This window comes from Euprymna scolopes, chromosome 12 (genome assembly GCF_053919585.1).
Source record: "Euprymna scolopes isolate OS-2025 chromosome 12, ASM5391958v1, whole genome shotgun sequence".
Classification (NCBI taxonomy): Eukaryota; Metazoa; Mollusca; class Cephalopoda; order Sepiida; family Sepiolidae; genus Euprymna; species Euprymna scolopes.
Window position 1 is genome coordinate 9,067,474 of NC_136493.1, and position 10,426 is coordinate 9,077,899.

Sequence of the window (10,426 nt, forward strand, 5' to 3'; positions counted from 1 at the left end):
AAAATTCAAGCACCATGTAAGCTTCCTAGACTTGAGAAAAGTACTTCTTATCAGGAGGCTCTGATGGTTTGGGCATGCCTTTGGTCGTCCACTAGCTGACCTGATTCACAAAGCAATGGCACCAACACCACTACCAGGATGGTGCAAGAACAGTGGTCAGCTAAGAATAAAGTTTACATAAAACTGGCAATTAAAAAAAAAAAGAATAGGCATTGGAAACAAAATTTCAAAGCAGAAATAAATGTACTTAAAGTGAAGATGCTGCATCTACCAGTTTGTATGATTCTTCTGTACAGATGAAAAATCTGACCCCTACGAGTAGCTGACATTCAAAGGCTGGAAATCTTTGATTTAATGGTGTCTTCAGAGTATTCTCGGAATTTGTACTGTTGTGAATATGGATTATCTCCTCCTGATAATCTAAGCAATAAAAGCTGTACATTTCCACTTGTCAAGTAGACGAGTAGTAAGATTTTTAATTGAATAAAAGATTACTAAACGGAATATCTTGTCTTGTTTTCATTACAATTTATTCAATTAAGAATAGAACAATTTATGCGACCAGAGTGATTTACAACAGATTCAGAAAGCGATTCAGCCGGCAAGTGCTGGAAACATTGGCGGGAGACATTTACAAATTTCACCGAGGTTCTACATTCAGAAAGACCGAGATGTCCCATCAATAAGCGTGCACTCCTAACCAACTAGCTGTCTCAGACAGTCAACGAAATAAACTCGGATTGTGTTACCTACGAAGAAGCAATCAATGTACTGAACACTACATACATAAAGCCCAAAAATGAGATATTTTCTAGACACCTACTTGCGACGCGAACAAGAATTAGTCAAAACATTGGACCATTTTCTTTAAGAGCCTTCAGACACTGGGCAAAGATTGCAACTTCTACCCAATGACAGCATTAGAAGCCTGAGCAACACATTTTGGATGCCTTTATTGACGGCTTACATAATGCTCACGTAAGACAACGTTTTCTTGAGAATAAGACCCTTAAACTTAGAACAGCTTACAAGCAAGCCTATACCTTTGAATGTGCTATACAGCAGTGTGGCTCTTATTTACAGTCAGGCACCATGGGCGCTGCGCTAAACCCACCTGTTCCTACTGCCCCCCACCTCATGATGATAGTCCAAAGAAGCTTCAAGAACAATCGGTCACTACTGCTTTAAAAAAGGACACCTGCTATTTTTGTGACTTTTCTAAACACCTACGAGTTTCATGCCCTGCCAGAGATACGCGTTGTCATAAATGTGGAAAACTTGGCCATTTTTCAAAGGTATGCAAGTCTTCTAAAACCCTATACAAAGTCATTCGTCAAAATACATCTGCAACTTTAGCTGCCTCCACTGACTGCCTTTGAAAAACTATTGTGAAAAATAACGGGAGATTTATGAATGCACTGCTTGATACCGGGAACTCAGAAAAATTTATCAATGAAAGCTTGGTAAAAACCAACAAATTGTATTTTGTCCCCTCCCCCAGCAGAGTAACAATGGCAAACACACCATTGTTTGCACAAGTAATTGGTTATTGTTTGGTAGACTTACTATTTAATGACGTCTCCTGTAAAATCACTAAATTATCCGTAATGAAAAACCTTTGTTGCGAAATAATACTGGGACACGATTTTTGCAGCAACACTCACAGATTGAAATTCTGTTTGGCAGTTCAATGCATTGAAAATTTGTGGATTGGCAACAGCAAGAATCCAGTATTCGTCACTTTTTGAAAACCTAACTGAAAACTGAAAACCTATAGCAGTGAGAAGCAGACGCTTTTCTTATAATAAAAAATTAATTGACTTTGCGATAAAAAGATTACCCAAGGAGGGTATAATTGAGCCTAGCCTGGAGGACTCAGGTAGTTATAACCACTTCTGAAAACCATAAAAAGAGAATGGTTATAGATTTCTCCCAAACCATTAATAGATTTACTCTTTTGGACGCATTCTCACTACCCAGGATAGATGAAATAATAGGCAAAATAGCCAAATAGTGTATGTTTAGCACTCTGAACTTTAAAAGCATGTACCATCAAATCGCTATTAGACCTAGAGACAAGCTATACACAGCTTTTAAGGCGAACGGTCGACAATTCCAATTTCGCAGGATTCCTTTTATTATGAATGGGATAGCCAGCTTCCAAAGGATAGTTGACCAAATCATAACAAATGAGAAACCGGAAGGCACATTTACATACATTGACAATGTCACAGTATGTTTCCATAATAAAAAGGAACATGGCAAAAATTTCAGATGTTTCATGTCCACCGTCGACAAATATAACCTTATCCTAAAAAACGACAAATGTTTGTTTGGACTGGACAAAATAAACTTACTGGGGTATACCATAAGCAAAGGTTTTATAGCACTGTATGCAGATCGATTGAAACCTTTACTCCAGATGCCTGTTACTCACAATCGGCCTTCCCTTCCCAATGGATTGCATTGTTCTCAGAAAAGATACATCCATTAACATAAGTAGAGATGTTTCCTCTGTGCCGTCAAGCCGTCGAGGCATTCGAGGAACTGAAAAAGGATATTGCGAAATCAGCAATTACAACAATAGACCAAAATATTCCTCTGGTTGTTGAAACGGATGCGTTAGACTGTGCTATTGCTGCTTCTTTGAGACAAGCTGATCATCCTGTAGCCTTTTTTTTCAAGGGCCCTATCATGGGCTGAATGACGACACCCCGCAATTGAAAATGAAGCCTACATCATAGTCGAGGCATTAAGAGAATGGCACCACTTTAAACTTATTTCTGTTGCTTTTATGTTCAACTCTTATACCACAAGCAATTAAAGAATGAGAAAATAGAACTATCTCTTTTGACTTCAACTACCGAGAACAGCTGATACACTGTCAAGGGTATGCTGTACGGCATCAAGCAGGGACGAACTTCAAACACTACATAACAATCTCTGTCACCTGGGCATTATTCAAATGGTTCATGCTGTGAGGTGTAGAAACTTGCCTTTCTCAGTGGAGAAGGTAAAAAGAATTACAAATTCCTGCCGAACGTGTGCTGAAAAAGCCTCGGTTTTACAAACCCAAAACTGGCGTTTTAATAAAAGCAACACAACTGTTTGAAAGACTCAATCTTGATTTTAAAGGACTGCTATCAAGCAAAGAAAGGAACCGATATATATTAACTGTTGTTGATGAATATTCACGGTTTCCTTTTGCCTTCCCTTGCTCAGACATATGAGCTACTGCAATTATACAATGCCTCTGTTCACTATTCACTGTTTCTGAAGTTCCTGCCTGTATACATTCAGACCGAGGGGCTTCTTTCATGTCAGAGTAGCTTCAATAATTTCTCAGGAATGAAGAGTAGTTATAAGTTGGACAACTCCCTACAAACCTAAGGGCAATGCGAAAGATGTAATGGCATTATTTGGAAGACCATTCAATTGGCTGCATCAAATAATAGATGTTTGATTGATAATTGGAAAAATCTCCTTCCTGTTGCATTATACACCATTCAATCCTTATTGTGTACGCCACAAATGCCACCCCACATGAAAGGTTTTTACCTTTTCAGCAACGGAGTTCGGCAGGAGCTTCACTTCCATCTTGGCTCTCTCGATCCGGTACTGTGTTTCTGACTGGACGGACTGCCTTGACTCGTGATGGAGTCAATTCAACACAATCTAAGTAAAGATGTGAAAATAAGAAAAATTGAAATATTAAAAATTACAAACGCAAATATCTGATAAAAAAAAAAATTGTGTAAGATGTTATCAGAAATGAAACTGATTGGAAGTCATTTCCTTAAGGTAAGATTTTTAAAGGCCAAATGCTCTTCCTGGCGCTAACAACATGAGGTGATGGGGAACAGTGCATCTATCAAGATATTAGCACGAGGTGATTGCCTACCAAGAGAGTTCCACCTGCCCTTTTATGTTTTATTAAAATTTATTTTTTCATCAAAAAAGGAAGATACAATTATTCTCTCGTTTTTATGCTCAGTCGCCCACTTTGGAGTCCAACTTCTGTTGAAAATATACCAACTTATAAAAAAATATACCAAGGGAGGAATTTAATATTTGAGATGGGAATATACAAGTGCAATTTTGAGTCACTGCTGATTTCACCCAAAAACTAATATTGAATAATATGAAGCAGTGATCAAACCTTTTGTTTCGTTTCTATGTGAATAAAAACAAGAACTTTTAAACGGTTATTTAGTATTAATAAATTATTTAGTATTAATTAAGTATTAATAAACGTAAAAATGTATCAGTATTACCATTTGTTTTTAATAATTGCAAAACTTGCTGTTAGTAGAAAGAATGGCTTCAATTGGTAATTGACATTTGTGGCAGATAAGAAAGATGGATGTGAAAAATATTGAAGCAGTAATAATTATATTCACAAAGAAATTAAATCAAATTAGAATTTTTTCATCGTAACAACATGGAATAATGTTAAAGAAGAGGAAACGGCCATTCAGAATGAAATGTTTATATTGTAGAATGGAAGCAAGGATAAATGAAAATATAAAAAGAAAACATTGCATAAAATGTTTTTATTGAAATGTAACTTATTTTCTTTGGAAGTATTTTTATAGATTAGATTATTCACTGGTTTTGTGCTCTATCGCTCATTGTAGAGTTCAGCTTCTGTTGGGAATATACCAAGGAGGAATTCAATCACGTTGACTGAGATGGCAACACACAACGAGTATACAAGTACAATTTTGAGTTGCTGATAGTTTCAGAATTACTACTTAAAATCTATTTACTTGTATGAAGCAGTGATCAAGCCTTCTGTTTCCTTTGTATGATTGGCCCTCATCCACCTCCTCCTAGCGTCTATAAGTTACAGGGGGGAGAGGGTTAATGAAGAAGAAGAAGAAGAAGAAGAAGAAGAAGAAGAAGAAGAAGAAGAAGAAGAAGAAAATCTTAAATATAATTTGCATTGCATATTTTTTGTTGGAACATTTAAACTCAAAATTGATTAGGAAAAAATTGATTAAAAACTTCTCTCTCACAGACATGATGTTGCTAGTCTCAATCTCTTCTATAATTACTATGATAGCATATATTCTTTAGAATTGTCTGATCTGTTCCTTGCTTCCTTTGTTTCAACTCATTTGTCTAGTGGTCTCCATCAATTTGTCGTTTTGATATCTCATTGTAATACAACTTCCTATTCCAGTAGCTTTTTTCCAAGAACTGCACCCTTGTAAAACTCTCTTCCTTCTGATTGTTTTCCTCCTATTTTTAACCTTGGTCTTTTACAAGAACAATAAGCCCAATAAGCATCTCCTGTCTTTGCGATAATCATCTATCGTTCTTATTAACTCATTATATTAAGTGGCTTCACGCCTTGTCTGGAACGATTTCCATAAAAAAGGAGATTTTGCAGCCTTTAAAATGTCAATTCGAAAGTAATTTCTATCCTAAATTGTATAGGCTATAGTAAAGTATTAAGATTCATTTGTGTCTCCAAATAATTCGCTATTTACTCACTTATGTTGAGAAGTATAGCCAGTGACAGACTAGTATCCTGTCATAAGGATGGTTTAATGCCACCCGTTTTGCTCATTGCGATAAGACGAGCTGATTAAGCTGCTGCTACTACTACTACTACTACTACTACTCCTACTACTACTACTACTTTATTTCACAAGAACAAATGGATGCTTATTTGAACTCATTTTTATTAGTCATTCAATTATATGATTATTATTTACAACCTTTTAGCATTTACGGCGGAAGTAGCGATATTTAATTGACATAAAGATGGTTAAGCTTAGTGTAACAATACGGCATAGAACGTTTGAATGGTGTAGAATGAAATGAAAAAAAAAAATTGAATGCACAAGATGTTTTCATCTATATTCTCTTTTGTTCATTTAACGATAAAATAAGTAAAAAAAAAGAATAGCTTGTATATTGATGGATCAAAACATTACCTATAAAATAAAAGCCATTTGTCTGTGTGTATGCATGAATGTATGGCACAATCACGTTGACACACCGGTTCTCATCAGATCATCGAAGTTAAGCAACGTTGAGCCTGGCTAGTACCAGATGGGTGACCATTTGGGAAGGCTAGGCGCTGTATGTGCTTTCCGCTTATCTCGGCATTGTTTCCAGTCGTCCCGAACCTCCACTTGCCACTGGTATTCAACAATGTCGACTCAGGATAGGTGTGGTTGGAGATTGTGCAACTCTTGCCATAAAATTTTCATGAACAGGCACCCTTACAGTGGGTATCCATAGTCTGTCAAGCCTGAAGGAAGCCATGTCTGTCAATATACATGAATGTTTGTATATATCAGATATTCCTCTCTGCTTACACCAACCACAAAAAATCACATGCAAGCAAGTGGAAACCTCGACCTGAGGACATTTTTTTGTGTGGTCTGTTTGAAGAAATGCAACACAGCTGGACTATTGAAGCATTTAATTACACATAAACAGGCTACTCCACAAACAAACACAGTGAAACCTGGGAAAAAGCTTGCAGGGAAGAGAAAAGGGCATCATCTATTAGGTTTCAAAGCCAGTTTTGAACTCTGTCAAGGCAGGATAGGATGCTCCTGCCCAGATGTAGTAACAGTACTCCATTTTAGAATGTATCTGGTTCTTATAAAGGTAAAGGATTGCATCAAGAGATCCCTTTTGGAGTAGTAGAAACCTTGGCAACAGATTTGATGTAAGTCTTTCATTTCAGGACAGAAAGTTAGACCCAGAAGCTTGTCAAAACAAAGAGCTTCATTAAGAGGAGAGCCATTCATATCGATTGAGGCCAAGTGGGGATCAGCACATTTATGGTGAAAAAAGAGAGGTTTTGTTTTTGATGCGTTAAAATTACACAGACACTTTTTACCCCATTACATCACGTGCTTAAGATCTGAGTAGAGAGACTCAGAGAGATCTTGGGCGTTGTTGGCCTTTGAAGTGTTGTCATAGATAGCAGTGTTGTCTGCGTATATGACAAATGAACTTCGAATATGATTTGGGAGATTATTGATAAAAATAAGGAAGAGAGTTGAGCCCAGGGTGGATCCTTGAGTTATGCCAGTATTCATGCTTTGAGTTTCGACCTTCTGTCCATCAATGACTACTTGCAAAAACCTATCAGAGAGAACAAATTTGATAAGATATTTCAAAATATTCTGTAGCTGGAAGTCTTGTAAAGTAGACCTTTATGACAAACCCTATCAAATGCTCTTGATATGACAATTGCTCTTGAGAGGAAACCACTGTCAATAGATTCATTGATCCTATGTGAAATTACTGTCAGTACATAAGCTGTACATATCTTAAGGCGGAAACCATATTGCTTGTCACTGAGGTGTTTTTTGCTGAGGTGGTAGACAATTTCTCTATTTAACACAGATTCCACAACTTACCCATGACATACAGAAGACTAATTGATCTGTACTGAAATGTACAAGACCAATTTCCAGTATTTTTAAATGCTGGATAAACTAATGAGGTTTTCCAAGGTGTTGAGAAGCATTCCTTCTTTAAGCATCGGTTGAACAGCTTTGCAGGAATATGTGCTTGTTCCGGTTGCAGCTTTTTGAGTATTATAACTGGAACATTGTCAGGATCAGTTGCTTAGCTGGCATCAAGGTTCTTGATGAGTGTGGCAATATCAAGAAGATATGTGAATGTCACTCAGATTATTTTCGGTCTTGGAAGGAAATCCTGGAGGTAGGTGGTCCTGATTGCATAGGGTTAAGTTTGCTGCAAAAGTTTTGGCAGAGTTTGGCTTTAATCAGATGCTGATGAAATCAAATCACCTCAGGTCCATTAATGATCGTTGTGATAGAGGACATGCACACATATATATATATATATATATATATATATATATATATATATATATATATATATATATATATATGTGTGTGTGTGTGTGTGTGTGTGTGTGTGTGTGTGTGTGAGCCAAGCCTCTGTTCTTCTACTACAACTTGATGGATTGAATATATATTCTCTTGCATTTTCTATAATCCATTTGCAATTATTGCTGGTGGTTCTATGGGCGACTTTAGTGGCAAATCATCTATTACTCTTAAAGCAATTGAAGTAGTGGTTTCTGTGTGCAATGGCGGAATTTTTTAGCGGGTTTTATTTGCCTATGCTGATGTTTAATCAATCAGTTAAGTCAGATGCTATATCGGACACATTCTTTTTAAACATAGAAAAATATAGCGAGGGAGAAAGATCAGCTGCACAAAGAGAAGCAGACATACAATTGATCTGTTATTAAATAAAAAAAGAAATAAAGAGAGAGACAGACGATCTATACACACCGTTGGCACTATAACTATTACTGTTACTACTAGATGTGTTAATGAAATTTCTGCTACAAGACATGCAGGCCATATTTGTAGGTCTTGGATATGACCTTAAACTATATCCTATGGTGAAGCCCCAGCTTGTGGGCTTTGAGGAGTGTGAAGCCACCTTTAATTGCCATTGCTCCCAAGTCCACTCAGACTTGGAGTGGTAGTGCCAATTAGGGTCCTAACTATGGGTTGAATAGAAATCGACTTGCAAAAAACAAATATACTCTATTAAAAACTTGTTCTTCAAAATCACTGGCTTCGGTATTAAATAACGTGAAAAGGGTTGATATGCCGTAAAACAAAAGCAAAAACAAACAAACAAAAACAAACAAACAAACCATATTTGTAATGATCCAAACAAAATATTCTCAACCATAATGCAGCATTAAATAAAGTAAAACACTTCTGTAAAGCTTTAAATATTACTTCTTTTTTACTACTGAGGTCACTACTAAGACTCACTAGAGGAATAATTGCCAGCTGAAAGCTCGGGAACATTATAGGAGTGGAAATAAATGATATAAGGCTGTCCATGATAAGAATTTGTTGACAATGGCTTTGAAGGTGACCAAGTTGCAATTAGTAGGGAAGCAATCTCGTGGTAATGTGTTCCAAAGAAGCTCCACTAATGGAAATTCTACCTGATGTTAGGCATGTGAAAGAAGAAATGAAGCACATTTTTTTTTTTCTAGATATTAACAGATTTTCATAAAATTAGAATTGTATTTATAGATTTCAGCAGATGTTATCTGATTTTAGCTTGGCTGGTGAGAAGTAGTAAAACTTCCATATGTTGCTGTTTGTTTTTGACAGAAAACAACAAAAGTGTTGTTAGGAATGAAAATGAGCTTTCGTCTATGAGAGTCAGTGCTTATTTTATGTTAAAAAAAAAGCCAACTCTATTGGAATTGAACTGATTGTTTAAAAAGGCTTTATTAAAGCAATCTTTCAAAAGTAAATCAGATTGCGGAAAAAAGTATGATTCATTAAATCTAGCAAATACAAAGTACTAGCAGGGAGACCCGTCATTGTCTGGGATTGAATGAGGATCAACAAATGTTTCACCCTCCCATATTTTACTGTCATCGAAATCAGTCAACTCACTCATTTTTCAATCAAATCAATTAATTGTCTGCTCTAGTTGGGGATGCAACGCGGTGCACTGAGAGGAGGCTTTACATGTCTCTCCATCGCGACTTAGTCCACAATGCATTGTAGTCTACATTGCACTGTAGAGAACCTACTGTTGATTTTATGAAATTATTTTTATATAATGGCTTGAATTAAAGTTTAAAATGCAAAAGTCAAGCATCATAGTTCAATCATGCTCTAAACCAGTGATGTTCACAAAATATTAAAGGTTTTATAAATAAGTTGAAATACTGGAAAACAAAAATTTAAAAAACATCAACTCAAGTCCAAAATGTGTCATAAATGGTGCTGAACATCTGGAAAGCCTGAAGAAAGATTTTGACAGAAGATATGAGGAACTCATCAACACAACTTATCCACTGTGGTTGCAAGATTTAACAAATTTTGAACCTGAAAATACTATAGAACCTGATGTAGTTGAAGAACTTTTGGATTTAAAAGAAAATTCAAAGTTGTCCAGAAGAGTTAAAGATGAAGAAGTTTTCTGATATATTGAAATAAAACCAACAAATTTATAAATTTATGACTTAGTTGAGTCCAGCATTTTATCCTTTCCAACAACTTCGCTAGTAGGAGTTGGATTTTCAGTTGTTGCTGACATCTTTATAAAAAAAAGAAACAAATTGGACGTTAATGAAAGAGGGACGCTAAGATTGAAACTAAATAAGACGTTTGTTATTGTCTATCAATAATTGATTAAAAGGCACCAAGAGTAGGGATCCCATTAAGTACAATATTTTGCAAAATTTAAAAACTGATTTGATCACAGTTAATAAAAAATGATTTTGTGAAATATATTTTTCAGTAATTTAATTAAGTTGTCTACAGAACATACCCCAAGGATTTGTGATCTATGGTATAAAAAAAGTTGAACATTACTGCTCTAAACAGAAGCATTCATTTCGAATGCGCCCCTGTCATATCAAAGAACGGATTGT

General features: G+C 35.9%; 1 pseudogene; it reads left to right on the forward strand.

Annotated features, from left to right (window-relative positions):
- Positions 1-5,983: 5,983 nt before the first annotated feature.
- On the forward strand, positions 5,984-6,100 carry LOC145291861 (5S ribosomal RNA; annotated as a pseudogene).
- The last annotated feature ends 4,326 nt before the right edge of the window (positions 6,101-10,426 follow it).